The 27,144-nt window shown below is 41.4% G+C and overlaps 9 non-coding genes across 9 annotated transcripts; all 9 read right to left on the bottom strand.

The window, feature by feature from the left end:
- Positions 1-451: 451 nt before the first annotated feature.
- LOC118241956 lies at positions 452-558 on the bottom strand. Its single transcript, XR_004776449.1, has one exon. It is a non-coding gene; the product is annotated as a U6 spliceosomal RNA (small nuclear RNA).
- Positions 559-3,799: 3,241 nt separating this feature from the next.
- Positions 3,800-3,906, bottom strand: LOC118241954. The gene has a single exon (XR_004776447.1). It is a non-coding gene; the product is annotated as a U6 spliceosomal RNA (small nuclear RNA).
- A 3,135-nt stretch (positions 3,907-7,041) lies between these two features.
- On the bottom strand, positions 7,042-7,148 carry LOC118241953. The gene has a single exon (XR_004776446.1). It is a non-coding gene; the product is annotated as a U6 spliceosomal RNA (small nuclear RNA).
- Positions 7,149-10,391: 3,243 nt separating this feature from the next.
- On the bottom strand, positions 10,392-10,498 carry LOC118241952. The gene has a single exon (XR_004776445.1). It is a non-coding gene; the product is annotated as a U6 spliceosomal RNA (small nuclear RNA).
- A 3,134-nt stretch (positions 10,499-13,632) lies between these two features.
- LOC118241951 lies at positions 13,633-13,739 on the bottom strand. The gene has a single exon (XR_004776444.1). It is a non-coding gene; the product is annotated as a U6 spliceosomal RNA (small nuclear RNA).
- A 3,146-nt stretch (positions 13,740-16,885) lies between these two features.
- On the bottom strand, positions 16,886-16,992 carry LOC118241950. The gene has a single exon (XR_004776443.1). It is a non-coding gene; the product is annotated as a U6 spliceosomal RNA (small nuclear RNA).
- A 3,137-nt stretch (positions 16,993-20,129) lies between these two features.
- On the bottom strand, positions 20,130-20,236 carry LOC118241949. Its single transcript, XR_004776442.1, has one exon. It is a non-coding gene; the product is annotated as a U6 spliceosomal RNA (small nuclear RNA).
- Positions 20,237-23,366: 3,130 nt separating this feature from the next.
- Positions 23,367-23,473, bottom strand: LOC118241957. Its single transcript, XR_004776450.1, has one exon. It is a non-coding gene; the product is annotated as a U6 spliceosomal RNA (small nuclear RNA).
- A 3,126-nt stretch (positions 23,474-26,599) lies between these two features.
- LOC118241948 lies at positions 26,600-26,706 on the bottom strand. The gene has a single exon (XR_004776441.1). It is a non-coding gene; the product is annotated as a U6 spliceosomal RNA (small nuclear RNA).
- Between the last annotated feature and the right edge of the window lie 438 nt (positions 26,707-27,144).

Genomic DNA, 27,144 nt, shown 5'->3' with positions numbered 1-27,144 from the left:
AGGCGCTGGAGGAAATTCTCATCTTGCACTTCCAACCCAGCAAAGGACAAAAATACATATGTATAGCACCCTCTACCCACTGGATATTAATTTATCCAGCACCGGCAAGCATCGTTCACTCATTCATGGACTGATATCTAGGTGTGGAGAGAGTCTCTGTGACTTTTCGTCAATTTCTGTATTTGAACAACAACTAAAAACCAGTCAGTCAGTGACATCTCCATTAGTTCGTTGTTGAAAATCACAGTGTGTGCGCAGTGCTTTAGCCATACCCTACAGTTTAATGTATTTTGCTCAATCTCAAAGTTATGCTCCTAACTTAGACTGTCTCTGAAACGTGACGTTGAGCCGTAGAAAAGGTGCTAGTTTTATAAGTGAAGCGGAAGCGTCGTAATTCTTGGTCCACAGATGGCAGGACCTGCCGGATTGGCATGCCACGTCTCCGGTGGCCAAAAATGTGGAGCGCTTCACGGATTTGCGTGTCATCCTTTCGCAGGGGCCATGCTAATCTTCTCTGTATCGATCCAATTTTAGTATATGTGCTGCCGTAACAAGCACGTCACCACTGCTGCACGGGGCACACATATAACCGCCCATGCCGGGAAGAGGTCTCTGCAAGACGGCAGGTCTCAGAGGCCCGTAGGTCACCGTTATGATTCGTCAGAGGACAGGAAGGTGACTCCACCCACTCATGGAGCAAAACCAGCCTCCCCGTGTCTCCCAAAAAAAACTTGATAATTTTTTACATCAAACAATAACCCTAACCTGACGTTTAAAACCTTGATCCAAAGCCATGATGAAAGGAAATCCAAAACTAGCCAAGCACCTTATTTGTGGAATCAATTCACACTCTCAGATTGACAGTTGCTTTAAGGCTTTTTCATCTTAGCTAGGTTTAGGGACAACATTTAGAATTTGGTAATAAATCAAAAAGAACTTGTTAAAAGAGGGTGTCACTGACTGAAATCTTACATGCTACATAGAAAGGTATAAATACAAATCACAGCACTTTTCTTCAACAAATGATTATAAGCACAATGCTCACAAAGAAGGACATTCATCAAAAGCTGCAAATTTAAGACCACCTCGTCGTCCGTCGTCTATGTCCGCAACGAATCGAACTATTTAAAAAAATACCCGGCAGCCAGTTTTAGGTACACAGCCCAAATAACACAAGATGTTGCACTAGATCAGCTTGCCCCCAGCATCAAGGTAAAGAGCTACGCAGCTGCCCTTTTAAAATGGCCCCGTAGCGGGCCCTGCCGGCGGGCCCAAACTTGCATACTCAAATAAATCACTCCATAGCATCAAATATTCTTAAAGTACAGTACATTTATCAAAGTAATATTTCTTAGGACTAAAACAAGTACCTGCTTACCGATTTTCAGCCATCTACATGCAACCGTTCGCCAGAAATCCCAAGCTGAATACACTGTGTTTTTCTGGTAAATTTCCAACAATCGTGCCTGGCCTTTTAAATGGCATTTTTAAAACATGCTTTTTCCAGGATAAGATAACATCAGATTTCCTCACAGAAAATGAAATTATCATCAAAGCAACTGCATGACAGGTTTAATTGGTATACAAAGGGATGGTAAAGTTCTTTAATTGCATGCTCAAGTCTTTGCACAAAAACACAGGTTCATTTCCTTCGCAAGATAACACAAACTATGCAAACCTTTTAGTTACCTCAAAATGCATGTTACAGACTTAAAAGTGTTCATGAATAGAGCATTAGACCGCCCTTTTGTATTTTCTATTGATTTCTATTGGCCATTGCAGCGCCATTGTCTTGGAGTGACAGCAATTCTCAACAATGTGTGAAGTGGGAAGGGGGGTGACTATCCTTTACTTCCCAAGTGAATCCAGGGCAAGTAACACGATTGGCAGCTGTTTCATCAAATAGTGGACGTGTAGACGAAAACCTAGACCCCACACACTTGCTTTATTTAGTCATACCTTTAATGTTTAAAGGTCTGCGTACTATCACCCAGTGCTTCAGTGTCGTTAGCCGATAAAGTGTAGCGCATGGGTTTGCCTTGCCTTGCCTTGCCTTGCCTTATCCCCATTTCTGATTATAACCTCATCCCACCCAGCCAGGTATGCATGCTTGGGGAAGGTAGATATAGAAGGACCCTTTCCCCACTGCACAACACAGGAAAAGGATAAGGGTAAAGATCAAGCGGCGGGGCAGACCCTGACAAGGCAGGAAGGGGGAGTTAGGGGGTGAGATTGCAGGGCAAGGGGCGGAGACTTGATTAAAGGGAAGGGAAGGCGCTGGAGGAAATTCTCATCTTGCACTTCCAACCCAGCAAAGGACAAAAATACATATGTATAGCACCCTCTACCCACTGGATATTAATTTATCCAGCACCGGATAAATATATATATATGAGTATATATGAGAAAGTATAATTTTTTTTGCAGTATTACAGAATTTACTGCATTTTCCCCAGCATTTACAGTATTAGCTACAGTTTTTTCCCTTAATAACAATGATGCTATGAAGCTAATATTGTTGTGGAACTTACTAAAGTAACATACTGTGATGTTTTAGCAAAAAGAAACATGCAAACTTGATGTATAGTGAATGGAGACTTTGTGTGCATTTGGACAGGTTTTTGGACACTTTGGAGACGTCTAGGACATCTGGTGGAAAATAATGTGTAGCTACTTAGTCATTTCACGTATATGCTCAAAACTGTTCAGATTATTAGACAAGACCCTGGTGAATCAGAAAATGTAGAGCATGAATGAAATCAAAGAACACATTATACACCCAAAAAAATCAGTCACTTTGTTTTTTTAACATTTGTTTCTGTATTGGAAGAGCTCAAATGGAAACATAATGATAGACAAATAAGTCTGGATGTAAATGGATTGCTTATCCCAACTGCCTACTTCAGTTTAAATACATGCACAACTCCAAACAGACAGCGTACAAAGCATTCAAAACATCCAAACAAGTACAAAGCATTAAAAATGAGTTTAAAACAGCAAGAGAAACATATCATTAACAAAAAACATCCAAGAAAACCACAAAGTTGAGATGCCTGCATGTGAAGAATTTACAAAGGTAAAAACAGCCCAAACACCATAGCTGAGCATAGCATAGCTTTGCCTTGCCTGCCTGGCCTGGCCTTATCCCCATTCCTGATTATAACCTCATCCCACCCAACCAGACATGCATGCTTGGGGAAGGCAGATATAGAAGGACCCTTTCCCCACTGCAGAACACAGGATAAGGGTAAAGATCAAGGGGCGGGGCAGACCCTGACAAGGCAGGAAGGGGGAGTTAGGGGGTGAGATTGCAAGGCAAGGGGCGGAGACTTGATTAAAGGGAAGGGAAGGCGCTGGAGGAAATTCTCATCTTGCACTTCCAACCCAGCAAAGGACAAAAATACATATGTATAGCACCCTCTACCCACTGGATATTAATTTATCCAGCACCGGCAAGCATCGTTCACTCATTCATGGACTGATATCTAGGTGTGGAGAGAGTCTCTGTGACTTTTCGTCAATTTCTGTATTTGAACAACAACTAAAAACCAGTCAGTCAGTGACATCTCCATTAGTTCGTTGTTGAAAATCACAGTGTGTGCGCAGTGCTTTAGCCATACCCTACAGTTTAATGTATTTTGCTCAATCTCAAAGTTATGCTCCTAACTTAGACTGTCTCTGAAACGTGACGTTGAGCCGTAGAAAAGGTGCTAGTTTTATAAGTGAAGCGGAAGCGTCGTAATTCTTGGTCCACAGATGGCAGGACCTGCCGGATTGGCATGCCACGTCTCCGGTGGCCAAAAATGTGGAGCGCTTCACGGATTTGCGTGTCATCCTTTCGCAGGGGCCATGCTAATCTTCTCTGTATCGATCCAATTTTAGTATATGTGCTGCCGTAACAAGCACGTCACCACTGCTGCACGGGGCACACATATAACTGCCCATGCCGGGAAGAGGTCTCTGCAAGACGGCAGGTCTCAGAGGCCCGTAGGTCACCGTTATGATTCGTCAGAGGACAGGAAGGTGACTCCACCCACTCATGGAGCAAAACCAGCCTCCCCGTGTCTCCCAAAAAAAACTTGATAATTTTTTACATCAAACAATAACCCTAACCTGACGTTTGAAACCTTGATCCAAAGCCATGATGAAAGGAAATCCAAAACTAGCCAAGCACCTTATTTGTGGAATCAATTCACACTCTCAGATTGACAGTTGCTTTAAGGTTTTTCATCTTAGCTAGGTTTAGGGACAACATTTAGAATTTGGTAATAAATCAAAAAGAACTTGTTAAAAGAGGGTGTCACTGACTGAAATCTTACATGCTACATAGAAAGGTATAAATACAAATCACAGCACTGTTCTTCAACAAATGATTATAAGCACAATGCTCACAAAGAAGGACATTCATCAAAAGCTGCAAATTTAAGACCACCTCGTCGTCCGTCGTCTATGTCCGCAACGAATCGAACTATTTAAAAAAATACCCGGCACCCAGTTTTAGGTACACAGCCCAAATAACACAAGATGTTGCACTAGATCAGCTTGCCCCCAGCATCAAGGTAAAGAGCTACGCAGCTGCCCTTTTAAAATGGCCCCGTAGCGGGCCCTGCCGGCGGGCCCAAACTTGCATACTCAAATAAATCACTCCATAGCATCAAATATTCTTAAAGTACAGTACATTTATCAAAGTAATATTTCTTAGGACTAAAACAAGTACCTGCTTACCGATTTTCAGCCATCTACATGCAACCGTTCGCCAGAAATCCCAAGCTGAATACACGGTGTTTTTCTGGTAAATTTCCAACAATCATGCCTGGCCTTTTAAATGGCATTTTTAAAACATGCTTTTTCCAGGATAAGATAACATCAGATTTCCTCACAGAAAATGAAATTATCATCAAAGCAACTGCATGACAGGTTTAATTGGTATACAAAGGGATGGTAAAGTTCTTTAATTGCGTGCTCAAGTCTTTGCACAAAAACACATGTTCATTTCCTTCGCAAGATAACACAAACTATGCAAACCTTTTAGTTACCTCAAAATGCATGTTACAGACTTAAAAGTGTTCCTGAATAGAGCATTAGACCGCCCTTTTGTATTTTCTATTGATTTCTATTGGCCATTGCAGCGCCATTGTCTTGGAGTGACAGCAATTCTCAACAATGTGTGAAGTGGGAAGGGGGGGTGACTATCCTTTACTTCCCAAGTGAATCCAGGGCAAGTAACACGATTGGCAGCTGTTTCATCAAATAGTGGACAGTGTAGACGAAAACCTAGACCCCACACACTTGCTTTATTTAGTCATACCTTTAATGTTTAAAGGTCTGCGTACTATCACCCAGTGCATCAGTGTCGTTAGCCGATAAAGTGTAGCGCATGGGTTTGATGCTGTTTTGCGAATCTCGTACAGCCATAAGAATGATTTGATTACCAATACTTTTTTTAAAGCACGGAAAGGAAGAGGCTTATTTTAGCTGAAGTTTATGCGGAGTTGATTGGGTGCTGCTAGTATAGACTATCTTGGCTGTCAGCATGGGCAAGCTTTGATGTTTGCATAGCAAATCACTGGATGTTTTCATTCACTGCTGGAAAAATTCATAATCTTGCTACAAATTGTCAGTATATATGAGAAAGTATAATTTTTTTTGCAGTATTACAGAATTTACTGCATTTTCCCCAGCATTTACAGTATTAGCTACAGTTTTTTCCCTTAATAACAATGATGCTATGAAGCTAATATTGTTGTGGAACTTACTAAAGTAACATACTGTGATGTTTTAGCAAAAAGAAACATGCAAACTTGATGTATAGTGAATGGAGATTTTGTGTGCATTTGGACAGGTTTTTTGGACACTTTGGAGACGTCTAGGACATCTGGTGGAAAATAATGTGTAGCTACTTAGTCATTTCACGTATATGCTCAAAACTGTTCAGATTATTAGACAAGACCCTGGTGAATCAGAAAATGTAGAGCATGAATGAAATCAAAGAACACATTATACACCCAAAAAAATCAGTCACTTTGTTTTTTTTAACATTTGTTTCTGTATTGGAAGAGCTCAAATGGAAACATAATGATGGACAAATAAGTCTGGATGTAAATGGATTGCTTATCCCAACTGCCTACTTCAGTTTAAATTCTTCAGTTTAAATACATGCACAACTCCAAACAGACAGCGTACAAAGCATTCAAAACATCCAAACAAGTACAAAGCATTAAAAATGAGTTTAAAACAGCAAGAGCAACATATCATTAACAAAAAACATCCAAGAAAACCACAAAGTTGAGATTCCTGCATGTGAAGAATTTACAAAGGTAAAAACAGCCCAAGCACCATAGCTGAGCATAGCATAGCTTTGCCTTGCCTGGCCTGGCCTTGCCTTATCCCCATTCCTGATTAGCACCTCATCCCACCCAGCCAGACATGCATGCTTGGGGAAGGCAGATATAGAAGGACCCTTTCCCCACTGCAGAACACAGGATAAGGGTAAAGATCAAGGGGCGGGGCAGACCCTGACAAGGCAGGAAGGGGGAGTTAGGGGGTGAGATTGCAAGGCAAGGGGCGGAGACTTGATTAAAGGGAAGGGAAGGCGCTGGAGGAAATTCTCATCTTGCACTTCCAACCCAGCAAAGGACAAAAATACATATGTATAGCACCCTCTACCCACTGGATATTAATTTATCCAGCACCGGCAAGCATCGTTCACTCATTCATGGACTGATATCTAGGTGTGGAGAGAGTCTCTGTGACTTTTCGTCAATTTCTGTATTTGAACAACAACTAAAAACCAGTCAGTCAGTGACATCTCCATTAGTTCGTTGTTGAAAATCACAGTGTGTGCGCAGTGCTTTAGCCATACCCTACAGTTTAATGTATTTTGCTCAATCTCAAAGTTATGCTCCTAACTTAGACTGTCTCTGAAACGTGACGTTGAGCCGTAGAAAAGGTGCTAGTTTTATAAGTGAAGCGGAAGCGTCGTAATTCTTGGTCCACAGATGGCAGGACCTGCCGGATTGGCATGCCACGTCTCCGGTGGCCAAAAATGTGGAGCGCTTCACGGATTTGCGTGTCATCCTTTCGCAGGGGCCATGCTAATCTTCTCTGTATCGATCCAATTTTAGTATATGTGCTGCCGTAACAAGCACGTCACCACTGCTCCACGGGGCACACATATAACCGCCCATGCCGGGAAGAGGTCTCTGCAAGACGGCAGGTCTCAGAGGCCCGTAGGTCACCGTTATGATTCGTCAGAGGACAGGAAGGTGACTCCACCCACTCATGGAGCAAAACCAGCCTCCCCGTGTCTCCCAAAAAAAACTTGATAATTTTTTACATCAAACAATAACCCTAACCTGACGTTTAAAACCTTGATCCAAAGCCATGATGAAAGGAAATCCAAAACTAGCCAAGCACCTTATTTGTGGAATCAATTCACACTCTCAGATTGACAGTTGCTTTAAGGCTTTTTCCTCTGAGCTAGGTTTAGGGACAACATTTAGAATTTGGTAATAAATCAAAAAGAACTTGATAAAAGAGGGTGTCACTGACTGAAATCTCACATGCTACATAGAAAGGTATAAATACAAATCACAGCACTTTTCTTCAACAAATGATTATAAGCACAATGCTCACAAAGAAGGACATTCATCAAAAGCTGCAAATTTAAGACCACCTCGTCTTCCGTCGTCTATGTCCGCAACGAATCGAACTATTTAAAAAAATACCCGGCAGCCAGTTTTAGGTACACAGCCCAAATAACACAAGATGTTGCACTAGATCAGCTTGCCCCCAGCATCAAGGTAAAGAGCTACGCAGCTGCCCTTTTAAAATGGCCCCGTAGCGGGCCCTGCCGGCGGGCCCAAACTTGCATACTCAAATAAATCACTCCATAGCATCAAATATTCTTAAAGTACAGTACATTTATCAAAGTAATATTTCTTAGGACTAAAACAAGTACCTGCTTACCGATTTTCAGCCATCTACATGCAACCGTTCGCCAGAAATCCCAAGCTGAATACACGGTGTTTTTCTGGTAAATTTCCAACAATCGTGCCTGGCCTTTTAAATGGCATTTTTAAAACATGCTTTTTCCAGGATAAGATAACATCAGATTTCCTCACAGAAAATGAAATTATCATCAAAGCAACTGCATGACAGGTTTAATTGGTATACAAAGGGATGGTAAAGTTCTTTAATTGCGTGCTCAAGTCTTTGCACAAAAACACATGTTCATTTCCTTCGCAAGATAACACAAACTATGCAAACCTTTTAGTTACCTCAAAATGCATGTTACAGACTTAAAAGTGTTCATGAATAGAGCATTAGACCGCCCTTTTGTATTTTCTATTGATTTCTATTGGCCATTGCAGCGCCATTGTCTTGGAGTGACAGCAATTCTCAACAATGTGTGAAGTGGGAAGGGGGGGTGACTATCCTTTACTTCCCAAGTGAATCCAGGGCAAGTAACACGATTGGCAGCTGTTTCATCAAATAGTGGACGTGTAGACGAAAACCTAGACCCCACACACTTGCTTTATTTAGTCATACCTTTAATGTTTAAAGGTCTGCGTACTATCACCCAGTGCTTCAGTGTCGTTAGCCGATAAAGTGTAGCGCATGGGTTTGCCTTGCCTTGCCTTGCCTTATCCCCATTTCTGATTATAACCTCATCCCACCCAGCCAGGTATGCATGCTTGGGGAAGGTAGATATAGAAGGACCCTTTCCCCACTGCACAACACAGGAAAAGGATAAGGGTAAAGATCAAGCGGCGGGGCAGACCCTGACAAGGCAGGAAGGGGGAGTTAGGGGGTGAGATTGCAGGGCAAGGGGCGGAGACTTGATTAAAGGGAAGGGAAGGCGCTGGAGGAAATTCTCATCTTGCACTTCCAACCCAGCAAAGGACAAAAATACATATGTATAGCACCCTCTACCCACTGGATATTAATTTATCCAGCACCGGATAAATATATATATATGAGTATATATGAGAAAGTATAATTTTTTTTGCAGTATTACAGAATTTACTGCATTTTCCCCAGCATTTACAGTATTAGCTACAGTTTTTTCCCTTAATAACAATGATGCTATGAAGCTAATATTGTTGTGGAACTTACTAAAGTAACATACTGTGATGTTTTAGCAAAAAGAAACATGCAAACTTGATGTATAGTGAATGGAGACTTTGTGTGCATTTGGACAGGTTTTTGGACACTTTGGAGACGTCTAGGACATCTGGTGGAAAATAATGTGTAGCTACTTAGTCATTTCACGTATATGCTCAAAACTGTTCAGATTATTAGACAAGACCCTGGTGAATCAGAAAATGTAGAGCATGAATGAAATCAAAGAACACATTATACACCCAAAAAAATCAGTCACTTTGTTTTTTTAACATTTGTTTCTGTATTGGAAGAGCTCAAATGGAAACATAATGATAGACAAATAAGTCTGGATGTAAATGGATTGCTTATCCCAACTGCCTACTTCAGTTTAAATACATGCACAACTCCAAACAGACAGCGTACAAAGCATTCAAAACATCCAAACAAGTACAAAGCATTAAAAATGAGTTTAAAACAGCAAGAGAAACATATCATTAACAAAAAACATCCAAGAAAACCACAAAGTTGAGATGCCTGCATGTGAAGAATTTACAAAGGTAAAAACAGCCCAAACACCATAGCTGAGCATAGCATAGCTTTGCCTTGCCTGGCCTGGCCTGGCCTTGCCTTATCCCCATTCCTGATTATAACCTCATCCCACCCAACCAGACATGCATGCTTGGGGAAGGCAGATATAGAAGGACCCTTTCCCCACTGCAGAACACAGGATAAGGGTAAAGATCAAGGGGCGGGGCAGACCCTGACAAGGCAGGAAGGGGGAGTTAGGGGGTGAGATTGCAAGGCAAGGGGCGGAGACTTGATTAAAGGGAAGGGAAGGCGCTGGAGGAAATTCTCATCTTGCACTTCCAACCCAGCAAAGGACAAAAATACATATGTATAGCACCCTCTACCCACTGGATATTAATTTATCCAGCACCGGCAAGCATCGTTCACTCATTCATGGACTGATATCTAGGTGTGGAGAGAGTCTCTGTGACTTTTCGTCAATTTCTGTATTTGAACAACAACTAAAAACCAGTCAGTCAGTGACATCTCCATTAGTTCGTTGTTGAAAATCACAGTGTGTGCGCAGTGCTTTAGCCATACCCTACAGTTTAATGTATTTTGCTCAATCTCAAAGTTATGCTCCTAACTTAGACTGTCTCTGAAACGTGACGTTGAGCCGTAGAAAAGGTGCTAGTTTTATAAGTGAAGCGGAAGCGTCGTAATTCTTGGTCCACAGATGGCAGGACCTGCCGGATTGGCATGCCACGTCTCCGGTGGCCAAAAATGTGGAGCGCTTCACGGATTTGCGTGTCATCCTTTCGCAGGGGCCATGCTAATCTTCTCTGTATCGATCCAATTTTAGTATATGTGCTGCCGTAACAAGCACGTCACCACTGCTGCACGGGGCACACATATAACCTGCCCATGCCGGGAAGAGGTCTCTGCAAGACGGCAGGTCTCAGAGGCCCGTAGGTCACCGTTATGATTCGTCAGAGGACAGGAAGGTGACTCCACCCACTCATGGAGCAAAACCAGCCTCCCCGTGTCTCCCAAAAAAAACTTGATAATTTTTTACATCAAACAATAACCCTAACCTGACGTTTGAAACCTTGATCCAAAGCCATGATGAAAGGAAATCCAAAACTAGCCAAGCACCTTATTTGTGGAATCAATTCACACTCTCAGATTGACAGTTGCTTTAAGGTTTTTCATCTTAGCTAGGTTTAGGGACAACATTTAGAATTTGGTAATAAATCAAAAAGAACTTGTTAAAAGAGGGTGTCACTGACTGAAATCTTACATGCTACATAGAAAGGTATAAATACAAATCACAGCACTTTTCTTCAACAAATGATTATAAGCACAATGCTCACAAAGAAGGACATTCATCAAAAGCTGCAAATTTAAGACCACCTCGTCGTCCGTCGTCTATGTCCGCAACGAATCGAACTATTTAAAAAAATACCCGGCACCCAGTTTTAGGTACACAGCCCAAATAACACAAGATGTTGCACTAGATCAGCTTGCCCCCAGCATCAAGGTAAAGAGCTACGCAGCTGCCCTTTTAAAATGGCCCCGTAGCGGGCCCTGCCGGCGGGCCCAAACTTGCATACTCAAATAAATCACTCCATAGCATCAAATATTCTTAAAGTACAGTACATTTATCAAAGTAATATTTCTTAGGACTAAAACAAGTACCTGCTTACCGATTTTCAGCCATCTACATGCAACCGTTCGCTAGAAATCCCAAGCTGAATACACGGTGTTTTTCTGGTAAATTTCCAACAATCGTGCCTGGCCTTTTAAATGGCATTTTTAAAACATGCTTTTTCCAGGATAAGATAACATCAGATTTCCTCACAGAAAATGAAATTATCATCAAAGCAACTGCATGACAGGTTTAATTGGTATACAAAGGGATGGTAAAGTTCTTTAATTGCGTGCTCAAGTCTTTGCACAAAAACACATGTTCATTTCCTTCGCAAGATAACACAAACTATGCAAACCTTTTAGTTACCTCAAAATGCATGTTACAGACTTAAAAGTGTTCCTGAATAGAGCATTAGACCGCCCTTTTGTATTTTCTATTGATTTCTATTGGCCATTGCAGCGCCATTGTCTTGGAGTGACAGCAATTCTCAACAATGTGTGAAGTGGGAAGGGGGGGTGACTATCCTTTACTTCCCAAGTGAATCCAGGGCAAGTAACACGATTGGCAGCTGTTTCATCAAATAGTGGACATGTAGACGAAAACCTAGACCCCACACACTTGCTTTATTTAGTCATACCTTTAATGTTTAAAGGTCTGCGTACTATCACCCAGTGCATCAGTGTCGTTAGCCGATAAAGTGTAGCGCATGGGTTTGATGCTGTTTTGCGAATCTCGTACAGCCATAAGAATGATTTGATTACCAATACTTTTTTTAAAGCACGGAAAGGAAGAGGCTTATTTTAGCTGAAGTTTATGCGGACTTGATTGGGTGCTGCTAGTATAGACTATCTTGGCTGTCAGCATGGGCAAGCTTTGATGTTTGCATAGCAAATCACTGGATGTTTTCATTCACTGCTGGAAAAATTCATAATCTTGCTACAAATTGTCAGTATATATGAGAAAGTATAATTTTTTTTGCAGTATTACAGAATTTACTGCATTTTCCCCAGCATTTACAGTATTAGCTACAGTTTTTCCCTTAATAACAATGATGCTATGAAGCTAATATTGTTGTGGAACTTACTAAAGTAACATACTGTGATGTTTTAGCAAAAAGAAACATGCAAACTTGATGTATAGTGAATGGAGACTTTGTGTGCATTTGGACAGGTTTTTTGGACACTTTGGAGACGTCTAGGACATCTGGTGGAAAATAATGTGTAGCTACTTAGTCATTTCACGTATATGCTCAAAACTGTTCAGATTATTAGACAAGACCCTGGTGAATCAGAAAATGTAGAGCATGAATGAAATCAAAGAACACATTATACACCCAAAAAAATCAGTCACTTTGTTTTTTTTAACATTTGTTTCTGTATTGGAAGAGCTCAAATGGAAACATAATGATGGACAAATAAGTCTGGATGTAAATGGATTGCTTATCCCAACTGCCTACTTCAGTTTAAATTCTTCAGTTTAAATACATGCACAACTCCAAACAGACAGCGTACAAAGCATTCAAAACATCCAAACAAGTACAAAGCATTAAAAATGAGTTTAAAACAGCAAGAGCAACATATCATTAACAAAAAACATCCAAGAAAACCACAAAGTTGAGATTCCTGCATGTGAAGAATTTACAAAGGTAAAAACAGCCCAAGCACCATAGCTGAGCATAGCATAGCTTTGCCTTGCCTGGCCTGGCCTTGCCTTATCCCCATTCCTGATTATCACCTCATCCCACCCAGCCAGACATGCATGCTTGGGGAAGGCAGATATAGAAGGACCCTTTCCCCACTGCAGAACACAGGATAAGGGTAAAGATCAAGGGGCGGGGCAGACCCTGACAAGGCAGGAAGGGGGAGTTAGGGGGTGAGATTGCAAGGCAAGGGGCGGAGACTTGATTAAAGGGAAGGGAAGGCGCTGGAGGAAATTCTCATCTTGCACTTCCAACCCAGCAAAGGACAAAAATACATATGTATAGCACCCTCTACCCACTGGATATTAATTTATCCAGCACCGGCAAGCATCGTTCACTCATTCATGGACTGATATCTAGGTGTGGAGAGAGTCTCTGTGACTTTTCGTCAATTTCTGTATTTGAACAACAACTAAAAACCAGTCAGTCAGTGACATCTCCATTAGTTCGTTGTTGAAAATCACAGTGTGTGCGCAGTGCTTTAGCCATACCCTACAGTTTAATGTATTTTGCTCAATCTCAAAGTTATGCTCCTAACTTAGACTGTCTCTGAAACGTGACGTTGAGCCGTAGAAAAGGTGCTAGTTTTATAAGTGAAGCGGAAGCGTCGTAATTCTTGGTCCACAGATGGCAGGACCTGCCGGATTGGCATGCCACGTCTCCGGTGGCCAAAAATGTGGAGCGCTTCACGGATTTGCGTGTCATCCTTTCGCAGGGGCCATGCTAATCTTCTCTGTATCGATCCAATTTTAGTATATGTGCTGCCGTAACAAGCACGTCACCACTGCTCCACGGGGCACACATATAACCGCCCATGCCGGGAAGAGGTCTCTGCAAGACGGCAGGTCTCAGAGGCCCGTAGGTCACCGTTATGATTCGTCAGAGGACAGGAAGGTGACTCCACCCACTCATGGAGCAAAACCAGCCTCCCCGTGTCTCCCAAAAAAAACTTGATAATTTTTTACATCAAACAATAACCCTAACCTGACGTTTGAAAACCTTGATCCAAAGCCATGATGAAAGGAAATCCAAAACTAGCCAAGCACCTTATTTGTGGAATCAATTCACACTCTCAGATTGACAGTTGCTTTAAGGCTTTTTCCTCTGAGCTAGGTTTAGGGACAACATTTAGAATTTGGTAATAAATCAAAAAGAACTTGATAAAAGAGGGTGTCACTGACTGAAATCTCACATGCTACATAGAAAGGTATAAATACAAATCACAGCACTTTTCTTCAACAAATGATTATAAGCACAATGCTCACAAAGAAGGACATTCATCAAAAGCTGCAAATTTAAGACCACCTCGTCTTCCGTCGTCTATGTCCGCAACGAATCGAACTATTTAAAAAAATACCCGGCAGCCAGTTTTAGGTACACAGCCCAAATAACACAAGATGTTGCACTAGATCAGCTTGCCCCCAGCATCAAGGTAAAGAGCTACGCAGCTGCCCTTTTAAAATGGCCCCGTAGCGGGCCCTGCCGGCGGGCCCAAACTTGCATACTCAAATAAATCACTCCATAGCATCAAATATTCTTAAAGTACAGTACATTTATCAAAGTAATATTTCTTAGGACTAAAACAAGTACCTGCTTACCGATTTTCAGCCATCTACATGCAACCGTTCGCCTAGAAATCCCAAGCTGAATACACGGTGTTTTTCTGGTAAATTTCCAACAATCGTCCCTGGCCTTTTAAATGGCATTTTTAAAACATGCTTTTTCCAGGATAAGATAACATCAGATTTCCTCACAGAAAATGAAATTATCATCGAAGCAACTGCATGACAGGTTTAATTGGTATACAAAGGGATGGTAAAGTTCTTTAATTGCGTGCTCAAGTCTTTGCACAAAAACACATGTTCATTTCCTTCGCAAGATAACACAAACTATGCAAACCTTTTAGTTACCTCAAAATGCATGTTACAGACTTAAAAGTGTTCATGAATAGAGCATTAGACCGCCCTTTTGTATTTTCTATTGATTTCTATTGGCCATTGCAGCGCCATTGTCTTGGAGTGACAGCAATTCTCAACAATGTGTGAAGTGGGAAGGGGGGGTGACTATCCTTTACTTCCCAAGTGAATCCAGGGCAAGTAACACGATTGGCAGCTGTTTCATCAAATAGTGGACGTGTAGACGAAAACCTAGACCCCACACACTTGCTTTATTTAGTCATACCTTTAATGTTTAAAGGTCTGCGTACTATCACCCAGTGCTTCAGTGTCGTTAGCCGATAAAGTGTAGCGCATGGGTTTGATGCTGTTTTACGAATCTCGTACAGCCATAAGAATGATTTGATTACCAATACTTTTTTTAAAGCACGGAAAGGAAGAGGCTTATTTTAGCTGAAGTTTATGCGGACTTGATTGGGTGCTGCTAGTATAGACTATCTTGGCTGTCAGCATGGGCAAGCTTTGATGTTTGCATAGCAAATCACTGGATGTTTTCATTCACTGCTGGAAAAATTCATAATCTTGCTACAAATTGTCAGTATATATGAGAAAGTATAATTTTTTTTGCAGTATTACAGAATTTACTGCATTTTCCCCAGCATTTACAGTATTAGCTACAGTTTTTTCCCTTAATAACAATGATGCTATGAAGCTAATATTGTTGTGGAACTTACTAAAGTAACATACTGTGATGTTTTAGCAAAAAGAAACATGCAAACTTGATGTATAGTGAATGGAGACTTTGTGTGCATTTGGACAGGTTTTTGGACACTTTGGAGACGTCTAGGACATCTGGTGGAAAATAATGTGTAGCTACTTAGTCATTTCACGTATATGCTCAAAACTGTTCAGATTATTAGACAAGACCCTGGTGAATCAGAAAATGTAGAGCATGAATGAAATCAAAGAACACATTATACACCCAAAAAAATCAGTCACTTTGTTTTTTTAACATTTGTTTCTGTATTGGAAGAGCTCAAATGGAAACATAATGATGGACAAATAAGTCTGGATGTAAATGGATTGCTTATCCCAACTGCCTACTTCAGTTTAAATTCTTCAGTTTAAATACATGCACAACTCCAAACAGACAGCGTACAAAGCATTCAAAACATCCAAACAAGTACAAAGCATTAAAAATGAGTTTAAAACAGCAAGAGCAACATATCATTAACAAAAAACATCCAAGAAAACCACAAAGTTGAGATTCCTGCATGTGAAGAATTTACAAAGGTAAAAACAGCCCAAGCACCATAGCTGAGCATAGCATAGCTTTGCCTTGCCTTGCCTGGCCTGGCCTTGCCTTATCCCCATTCCTGATTATCACCTCATCCCACCCAGCCAGACATGCATGCTTGGGGAAGGCTAGATATAGAAGGACCCTTTCCCCACTGCAGAACACAGGAAGGATAAGGGTAAAGATCAAGGGGCGGGGCAGACCCTGACAAGGCAGGAAGGGGGAGTTAGGGGGTGAGATTGCAAGGCAAGGGGCGGAGACTTGATTAAAGGGAAGGGAAGGCGCTGGAGGAAATTCTCATCTTGCACTTCCAACCCAGCAAAGGACAAAAATACATATGTATAGCACCCTCTACCCACTGGATATTAATTTATCCAGCACCGGCAAGCATCGTTCACTCATTCATGGACTGATATCTAGGTGTGGAGAGAGTCTCTGTGACTTTTTTGTCAATTTCTGTATTTGAACAACAACTAAAAACCAGTCAGTCAGTGACATCTCCATTAGTTCGTTGTTGAAAATCACAGTGTGTGCGCAGTGCTTTAGCCATACCCTACAGTTTAATGTATTTTGCTCAATCTCAAAGTTATGCTCCTAACTTAGACTGTCTCTGAAACGTGACGTTGAGCCGTAGAAAAGGTGCTAGTTTTATAAGTGAAGCGGAAGCGTCGTAATTCTTGGTCCACAGATGGCAGGACCTGCCGGATTGGCATGCCACGTCTCCGGTGGCCAAAAATGTGGAGCGCTTCACGGATTTGCGTGTCATCCTTTCGCAGGGGCCATGCTAATCTTCTCTGTATCGATCCAATTTTAGTATATGTGCTGCCGTAACAAGCACGTCACCACTGCTGCACGGGGCACACATATAACCGCCCATGCCGGGAAGAGGTCTCTGCAAGACGGCAGGTCTCAGAGGCCCGTAGGTCACCGTTATGATTCGTCAGAGGACAGGAAGGTGACTCCACCCACTCATGGAGCAAAACCAGCCTCCCCGTGTCTCCCAAAAAAAACTTGATAATTTTTTACATCAAACAATAACCCTAACCTGACGTTTGAAACCTTGATCCAAAGCCATGATGAAAGGAAATCCAAAACTAGCCAAGCACCTTATTTGTGGAATCAATTCACACTCTCAGATTGACAGTTGCTTTAAGGTTTTTCATCTTAGCTAGGTTTAGGGACAACATTTAGAATTTGGTAATAAATCAAAAAGAACTTGTTAAAAGAGGGTGTCACTGACTGAAATCTTACATGCTACATAGAAAGGTATAAATACAAATCACAGCACTTTTCTTCAACAAATGATTATAAGCACAATGCTCACAAAGAAGGACATTCATCAAAAGCTGCAAATTTAAGACCACCTCGTCGTCCGTCGTCTATGTCCGCAACGAATCGAACTATTTAAAAAAATACCCGGCAGCCAGTTTTAGGTACACAGCCCAAATAACACAAGATGTTGCACTAGATCAGCTTGCCCCCAGCATCAAGGTAAAGAGCTACGCAGCTGCCCTTTTAAAATGGCCCCGTAGCGGGCCCTGCCGGCGGGCCCAAACTTGCATACTCAAATAAATCACTCCATAGCATCAAATATTCTTAAAGTACAGTACATTTATCAAAGTAATATTTCTTAGGACTAAAACAAGTACCTGCTTACCGATTTTCAGCCATCTACATGCAACCGTTCGCTAGAAATCCCAAGCTGAATACACGGTGTTTTTCTGGTAAATTTCCAACAATCGTGCCTGGCCTTTTAAATGGCATTTTTAAAACATGCTTTTTCCAGGATAAGATAACATCAGATTTCCTCACAGAAAATGAAATTATCATCGAAGCAACTGCATGACAGGTTTAATTGGTATACAAAGGGATGGTAAAGTTCTTTAATTGCGTGCTCAAGTCTTTGCACAAAAACACATGTTCATTTCCTTCGCAAGATAACACAAACTATGCAAACCTTTTAGTTACCTCAAAATGCATGTTACAGACTTAAAAGTGTTCATGAATAGAGCATTAGACCGCCCTTTTGTATTTTCTATTGATTTCTATTGGCCATTGCAGCGCCATTGTCTTGGAGTGACAGCAATTCTCAACAATGTGTGAAGTGGGAAGGGGGGGTGACTATCCTTTACTTCCCAAGTGAATCCAGGGCAAGTAACACGATTGGCAGCTGTTTCATCAAATAGTGGACGTGTAGACGAAAACCTAGACCCCACACACTTGCTTTATTTAGTCATACCTTTAATGTTTAAAGGTCTGCATACTATCACCCAGTGCTTCAGTGTCGTTAGCCGATAAAGTGTAGCGCATGGGTTTGATGCTGTTTTACGAATCTCGTACAGCCATAAGAATGATTTGATTACCAATACTTTTTTTAAAGCACGGAAAGGAAGAGGCTTATTTTAGCTGAAGTTTATGCGGAGTTGATTGGGTGCTGCTAGTATAGACTATCTTGGCTGTCAGCATGGGCAAGCTTTGATGTTTGCATAGCAAATCACTGGATGTTTTCATTCACTGCTGGAAAAATTCATAATCTTGCTACAAATTGTCAGTATATATGAGAAAGTATAATTTTTTTTGCAGTATTACAGAATTTACTGCATTTTCCCCAGCATTTACAGTATTAGCTACAGTTTTTTCCCTTAATAACAATGATGCTATGAAGCTAATATTGTTGTGAAACTTACTAAAGTAACATACTGTGATGTTTTAGCAAAAAGAAACATGCAAACTTGATGTATAGTGAATGACGACTTTGTGTGCATATGGACAGGTTTTTGGACACTTTGGAGACGTCTAGGACATCTGGTGCAAAATACTTGTAGCTACTTAGTCATTTCATGTATATGCTCAAAACTGTTCAGATTATTAGACAAGACCCTGGTGAATCAGAAAATGTAGAGCATGAATGAAATCAAAGAACACATTATACACCCAAAAAAATCAGTCACTTTGTTTTTTTAACATTTGTTTCTGTATTGGAAGAGCTCAAATGGAAACATAATGATGGACAAATAAGTCTGGATGTAAATGGATTGCTTATCCCCACTACCTACTTCAGTTTAAATTCTTCAGTTTAAATACATGCACAACTCCAAACAGACAGCGTTAGACCAAACAAGTACAAAGCATTCAAAATGAGTTTAAAACAGCAAGAGCAGCATACCATTAACAAAAAACATCCAGGAAAACCACAAAGTTGAGATTCCTGCATGTGAAGAATTTACAAAGGTAAAAACAGCCCAAGCACCATGGCTGAGTACGGCTGAGCATAGCATAGCATAGCCTTGCCTTGCCTTGCCTTGCCTTGCCTTATCCCCATTCTGATTATAACCTCATCCCACCCAGCCAGGTATGCATGCTTGGGGAAGGTAGATATAGAAGGACCCTTTCCCCACTGCACAACACAGGAAAAGGATAAGGGTAAAGATCAAGCGGCGGGGCAGACCCTGACAAGGCAGGAAGGGGGAGTTAGGGGGTGAGATTGCAGGGCAAGGGGCGGAGACTTGATTAAAGGGAAGGGAAGGCGCTGGAGGAAATTCTCATCTTGCACTTCCAACCCAGCAAAGGACAAAAATACATATGTATAGCACCCTCTACCCACTGGATATTAATTTATCCAGCACCGGCAAGCATCGTTCACTCATTCATGGACTGATATCTAGGTGTGGAGAGAGTCTCTGTGACTTTTTGTCAATTTCTGTATTTGAACAACAACTAAAAACCAGTCAGTCAGTGACATCTCCATTAGTTCGTTGTTGAAAATCACAGTGTGTGCGCAGTGCTTTAGCCATACCCTACAGTTTAATGTATTTTGCTCAATCTCAAAGTTATGCTCCTAACTTAGACTGTCTCTGAAACGTGACGTTGAGCCGTAGAAAAGGTGCTAGTTTTATAAGTGAAGCGGAAGCGTCGTAATTCTTGGTCCACAGATGGCAGGACCTGCCGGATTGGCATGCCACGTCTCCGGTGGCCAAAAATGTGGAGCGCTTCACGGATTTGCGTGTCATCCTTTCGCAGGGGCCATGCTAATCTTCTCTGTATCGATCCAATTTTAGTATATGTGCTGCCGTAACAAGCACGTCACCACTGCTGCACGGGGCACACATATAACTGCCCATGCCGGGAAGAGGTCTCTGCAAGACGGCAGGTCTCAGAGGCCCGTAGGTCACCGTTATGATTCGTCAGAGGACAGGAAGGTGACTCCACCCACTCATGGAGCAAAACCAGCCTCCCCGTGTCTCCCAAAAAAAACTTGATAATTTTTTACATCAAACAATAACCCTAACCTGACGTTTGAAACCTTGATCCAAAGCCATGATGAAAGGAAATCCAAAACTAGCCAAGCACCTTATTTGTGGAATCAATTCACACTCTCAGATTGACAGTTGCTTTAAGGTTTTTCATCTTAGCTAGGTTTAGGGACAACATTTAGAATTTGGTAATAAATCAAAAAGAACTTGTTAAAAGAGGGTGTCACTGACTGAAATCTTACATGCTACATAGAAAGGTATAAATACAAATCACAGCACTTTTCTTCAACAAATGATTATAAGCACAATGCTCACAAAGAAGGACATTCATCAAAAGCTGCAAATTTAAGACCACCTCGTCGTCCGTCGTCTATGTCCGCAACGAATCGAACTATTTAAAAAAATACCCGGCACCCAGTTTTAGGTACACAGCCCAAATAACACAAGATGTTGCACTAGATCAGCTTGCCCCCAGCATCAAGGTAAAGAGCTACGCAGCTGCCCTTTTAAAATGGCCCCGTAGCGGGCCCTGCCGGCGGGCCCAAACTTGCATACTCAAATAAATCACTCCATAGCATCAAATATTCTTAAAGTACAGTACATTTATCAAAGTAATATTTCTTAGGACTAAAACAAGTACCTGCTTACCGATTTTCAGCCATCTACATGCAACCGTTCGCCAGAAATCCCAAGCTGAATACACGGTGTTTTTCTGGTAAATTTCCAACAATCGTCCCTGGCCTTTTAAATGGCATTTTTAAAACATGCTTTTTCCAGGATAAGATAACATCAGATTTCCTCACAGAAAATGAAATTATCATCGAAGCAACTGCATGACAGGTTTAATTGGTATACAAAGGGATGGTAAAGTTCTTTAATTGCGTGCTCAAGTCTTTGCACAAAAACACATGTTCATTTCCTTCGCAAGATAACACAAACTATGCAAACCTTTTAGTTACCTCAAAATGCATGTTACAGACTTAAAAGTGTTCATGAATAGAGCATTAGACCGCCCTTTTGTATTTTCTATTGATTTCTATTGGCCATTGCAGCGCCATTGTCTTGGAGTGACAGCAATTCTCAACAATGTGTGAAGTGGGAAGGGGGGGTGACTATCCTTTACTTCCCAAGTGAATCCAGGGCAAGTAACACGATTGGCAGCTGTTTCATCAAATAGTGGACGTGTAGACGAAAACCTAGACCCCACACACTTGCTTTATTTAGTCATACCTTTAATGTTTAAAGGTCTGCGTACTATCACCCAGTGCTTCAGTGTCGTTAGCCGATAAAGTGTAGCGCATGGGTTTGATGCTGTTTTACGAATCTCGTACAGCCATAAGAAAGATTTGATTACCAATACTTTTTTTAAAGCACGGAAAGGAAGAGGCTTATTTTAGCTGAAGTTTATGCGGAGTTGATTGGGTGCTGCTAGTTTAGACTATCTTGGCTGTCAGCATGGGCAAGCTTTGATGTTTGCATAGCAAATCACTGGATGTTTTCATTCACTGCTGGAAAAATTCATAATCTTGCTACAAATTGTCAGTATATATGAGAAAGTATAATTTTTTTTGCAGTATTACAGAATTTACTGCATTTTCCCCAGCATTTACAGTATTAGCTACAGTTTTTTCCCTTAATAACAATGATGCTATGAAGCTAATATTGTTGTGAAACTTACTAAAGTAACATACTGTGATGTTTTAGCAAAAAGAAACATGCAAACTTGATGTATAGTGAATGACGACTTTGTGTGCATTTGGACAGGTTTTTGGACACTTTGGAGACGTCTAGGACATCTGGTGGAAAATACTGTGTAGCTACTTAGTCATTTCATGTATATGCTCAAAACTGTTCAGATTACTAGACAAGACCCTGGTGAATCAGAAAATGTAGAGCATGAATGAAATCAAAGAACACATTATACACCCAAAAAAATCAGTCACTTTGTTTTTTTAACATTTGTTTCTGTATTGGAAGAGCTCAAATGGAAACATAATGATGGACAAATAAGTCTGGATGTAAATGGATTGCTTATCCCCACTGCCTACTTCAGTTTAAATACATGCACAACTCCAAACAGACAGCGTTAGACCAAACAAGTACAAAGCATTCAAAATGAGTTTAAAACAGCAAGAGCAGCATACCATTAACAAAAAACATCCAGGAAAACCACAAAGTTGAGATTCCTGCATGTGAAGAATTTACAAAGGTAAAAACAGCCCAAGCACCATGGCTGAGTACGGCTGAGCATAGCATAGCATAGCATAGCCTTGCCTTGCCTTGCCTTGCCTTGCCTTATCCCCATTTCTGATTATAACCTCATCCCACCCAGCCAGGTATGCATGCTTGGGGAAGGTAGATATAGAAGGACCCTTTCCCCACTGCACAACACAGGAAAAGGATAAGGGTAAAGATCAAGCGGCGGGGCAGACCCTGACAAGGCAGGAAGGGGGAGTTAGGGGGTGAGATTGCAGGGCAAGGGGCGGAGACTTGATTAAAGGGAAGGGAAGGCGCTGGAGGAAATTCTCATCTTGCACTTCCAACCCAGCAAAGGACAAAAATACATATGTATAGCACCCTCTACCCACTGGATATTAATTTATCCAGCACCGGCAAGCATCGTTCACTCATTCATGGACTGATATCTAGGTGTGGAGAGAGTCTCTGTGACTTTTTGTCAATTTCTGTATTTGAACAACAACTAAAAACCAGTCAGTCAGTGACATCTCCATTAGTTCGTTGTTGAAAATCACAGTGTGTGCGCAGTGCTTTAGCCATACCCTACAGTTTAATGTATTTTGCTCAATCTCAAAGTTATGCTCCTAACTTAGACTGTCTCTGAAACGTGACGTTGAGCCGTAGAAAAGGTGCTAGTTTTATAAGTGAAGCGGAAGCGTCGTAATTCTTGGTCCACAGATGGCAGGACCTGCCGGATTGGCATGCCACGTCTCCGGTGGCCAAAAATGTGGAGCGCTTCACAGATTTGCGTGTCATCCTTTCGCAGGGGCCATGCTAATCTTCTCTGTATCGATCCAATTTTAGTATATGTGCTGCCGTAACAAGCACGTCACCACTGCTGCACGGGGCACACATATAACCGCCCATGCCGGGAAGAGGTCTCTGCAAGACGGCAGGTCTCAGAGGCCCGTAGGTCACCGTTATGATTCGTCAGAGGACAGGAAGGTGACTCCACCCACTCATGGAGCAAAACCAGCCTCCCCGTGTCTCCCAAAAAAAACTTGATAATTTTTTACATCAAACAATAACCCTAACCTGACGTTTGAAACCTTGATCCAAAGCCATGATGAAAGGAAATCCAAAACTAGCCAAGCACCTTATTTGTGGAATCAATTCACACTCTCAGATTGACAGTTGCTTTAAGGTTTTTCATCTTAGCTAGGTTTAGGGACAACATTTAGAATTTGGTAATAAATCAAAAAGAACTTGTTAAAAGAGGGTGTCACTGACTGAAATCTTACATGCTACATAGAAAGGTATAAATACAAATCACAGCACTTTTCTTCAACAAATGATTATAAGCACAATGCTCACAAAGAAGGACATTCATCAAAAGCTGCAAATTTAAGACCACCTCGTCGTCCGTCGTCTATGTCCGCAACGAATCGAACTATTTAAAAAAATACCCGGCACCCAGTTTTAGGTACACAGCCCAAATAACACAAGATGTTGCACTAGATCAGCTTGCCCCCAGCATCAAGGTAAAGAGCTACGCAGCTGCCCTTTTAAAATGGCCCCGTAGCGGGCCCTGCCGGCGGGCCCAAACTTGCATACTCAAATAAATCACTCCATAGCATCAAATATTCTTAAAGTACAGTACATTTATCAAAGTAATATTTCTTAGGACTAAAACAAGTACCTGCTTACCGATTTTCAGCCATCTACATGCAACCGTTCGCCAGAAATCCCAAGCTGAATACACGGTGTTTTTCTGGTAAATTTCCAACAATCGTCCCTGGCCTTTTAAATGGCATTTTTAAAACATGCTTTTTCCAGGATAAGATAACATCAGATTTCCTCACAGAAAATGAAATTATCATCGAAGCAACTGCATGACAGGTTTAATTGGTATACAAAGGGATGGTAAAGTTCTTTAATTGCGTGCTCAAGTCTTTGCACAAAAACACATGTTCATTTCCTTCGCAAGATAACACAAACTATGCAAACCTTTTAGTTACCTCAAAATGCATGTTACAGACTTAAAAGTGTTCATGAATAGAGCATTAGACCGCCCTTTTGTATTTTCTATTGATTTCTATTGGCCATTGCAGCGCCATTGTCTTGGAGTGACAGCAATTCTCAACAATGTGTGAAGTGGGAAGGGGGGGTGACTATCCTTTACTTCCCAAGTGAATCCAGGGCAAGTAACACGATTGGCAGCTGTTTCATCAAATAGTGGACGTGTAGACGAAAACCTAGACCCCACACACTTGCTTTATTTAGTCATACCTTTAATGTTTAAAGGTCTGCAGTACTATCACCCAGTGCTTCAGTGTCGTTAGCCGATAAAGTGTAGCGCATGGGTTTGATGCTGTTTTACGAATCTCGTACAGCCATAAGAATGATTTGATTACCAATACTTTTTTTAAAGCACGGAAAGGAAGAGGCTTATTTTAGCTGAAGTTTATGCGGAGTTGATTGGGTGCTGCTAGTATAGACTATCTTGGCTGTCAGCATGGGCAAGCTTTGATGTTTGCATAGCAAATCACTGGATGTTTTCATTCACTGCTGGAAAAATTCATAATCTTGCTACAAATTGTCAGTATATATGAGAAAGTATAATTTTTTTTGCAGTATTACAGAATTTACTGCATTTTCCCCAGCATTTACAGTATTAGCTACAGTTTTTTCCCTTAATAACAATGATGCTATGAAGCTAATATTGTTGTGAAACTTACTAAAGTAACATACTGTGATGTTTTAGCAAAAAGAAACATGCAAACTTGATGTATAGTGAATGACGACTTTGTGTGCATTTGGACAGGTTTTTGGACACTTTGGAGACGTCTAGGACATCTGGTGGAAAATACTGTGTAGCTACTTAGTCATTTCATGTATATGCTCAAAACTGTTCAGATTATTAGACAAGACCCTGGTGAATCAGAAAATGTAGAGCATGAATGAAATCAAAGAACACATTATAAACCCAAAAAAATCAGTCACTTTGTTTTTTTAACATTTGTTTCTGTATTGGAAGAGCTCAAATGGAAACATAATGATGGACAAATAAGTCTGGATGTAAATGGATTGCTTATCCCCACTGCCTACTTCAGTTTAAATACATGCACAACTCCAAACAGACAGCGTTAGACCAAACAAGTACAAAGCATTCAAAATGAGTTTAAAACAGCAAGAGCAGCATACCATTAACAAAAAACATCCAGGAAAACCACAAAGTTGAGATTCCTGCATGTGAAGAATTTACAAAGGTAAAAACAGCCCAAGCACCATGGCTGAGTACGGCTGAGCATAGCATAGCCTTGCCTTGCCTTGCCTTGCCTTGCCTTGCCTTATCCCCATTTCTGATTATAACCTCATCCCACCCAGCCAGGTATGCATGCTTGGGGAAGGTAGATATAGAAGGACCCTTTCCCCACTGCACAACACAGGAAAAGGATAAGGGTAAAGATCAAGCGGCGGGGCAGACCCTGACAAGGCAGGAAGGGGGAGTTAGGGGGTGAGATTGCAGGGCAAGGGGCGGAGACTTGATTAAAGGGAAGGGAAGGCGCTGGAGGAAATTCTCATCTTGCACTTCCAACCCAGCAAAGGACAAAAATACATATGTATAGCACCCTCTACCCACTGGATATTAATTTATCCAGCACCGGCAAGCATCGTTCACTCATTCATGGACTGATATCTAGGTGTGGAGAGAGTCTCTGTGACTTTTTGTCAATTTCTGTATTTGAACAACAACTAAAAACCAGTCAGTCAGTGACATCTCCATTAGTTCGTTGTTGAAAATCACAGTGTGTGCGCAGTGCTTTAGCCATACCCTACAGTTTAATGTATTTTGCTCAATCTCAAAGTTATGCTCCTAACTTAGACTGTCTCTGAAACGTGACGTTGAGCCGTAGAAAAGGTGCTAGTTTTATAAGTGAAGCGGAAGCGTCGTAATTCTTGGTCCACAGATGGCAGGACCTGCCGGATTGGCATGCCACGTCTCCGGTGGCCAAAAATGTGGAGCGCTTCACGGATTTGCGTGTCATCCTTTCGCAGGGGCCATGCTAATCTTCTCTGTATCGATCCAATTTTAGTATATGTGCTGCCGTAACAAGCACGTCACCACTGCTGCACGGGGCACACATATAACTGCCCATGCCGGGAAGAGGTCTCTGCAAGACGGCAGGTCTCAGAGGCCCGTAGGTCACCGTTATGATTCGTCAGAGGACAGGAAGGTGACTCCACCCACTCATGGAGCAAAACCAGCCTCCCCGTGTCTCCCAAAAAAAACTTGATAATTTTTTACATCAAACAATAACCCTAACCTGACGTTTGAAACCTTGATCCAAAGCCATGATGAAAGGAAATCCAAAACTAGCCAAGCACCTTATTTGTGGAATCAATTCACACTCTCAGATTGACAGTTGCTTTAAGGTTTTTCATCTTAGCTAGGTTTAGGGACAACATTTAGAATTTGGTAATAAATCAAAAAGAACTTGTTAAAAGAGGGTGTCACTGACTGAAATCTTACATGCTACATAGAAAGGTATAAATAC

The sequence above is a fragment of the Electrophorus electricus genome, chromosome 8 (assembly GCF_013358815.1).
Source record: "Electrophorus electricus isolate fEleEle1 chromosome 8, fEleEle1.pri, whole genome shotgun sequence".
Lineage (NCBI taxonomy): Eukaryota > Metazoa > Chordata > Actinopteri > Gymnotiformes > Gymnotidae > Electrophorus > Electrophorus electricus.
The sequence above is the reverse complement of the archived record's forward strand: the minus strand, read 5'-3'. Positions and strand labels throughout refer to the sequence as shown.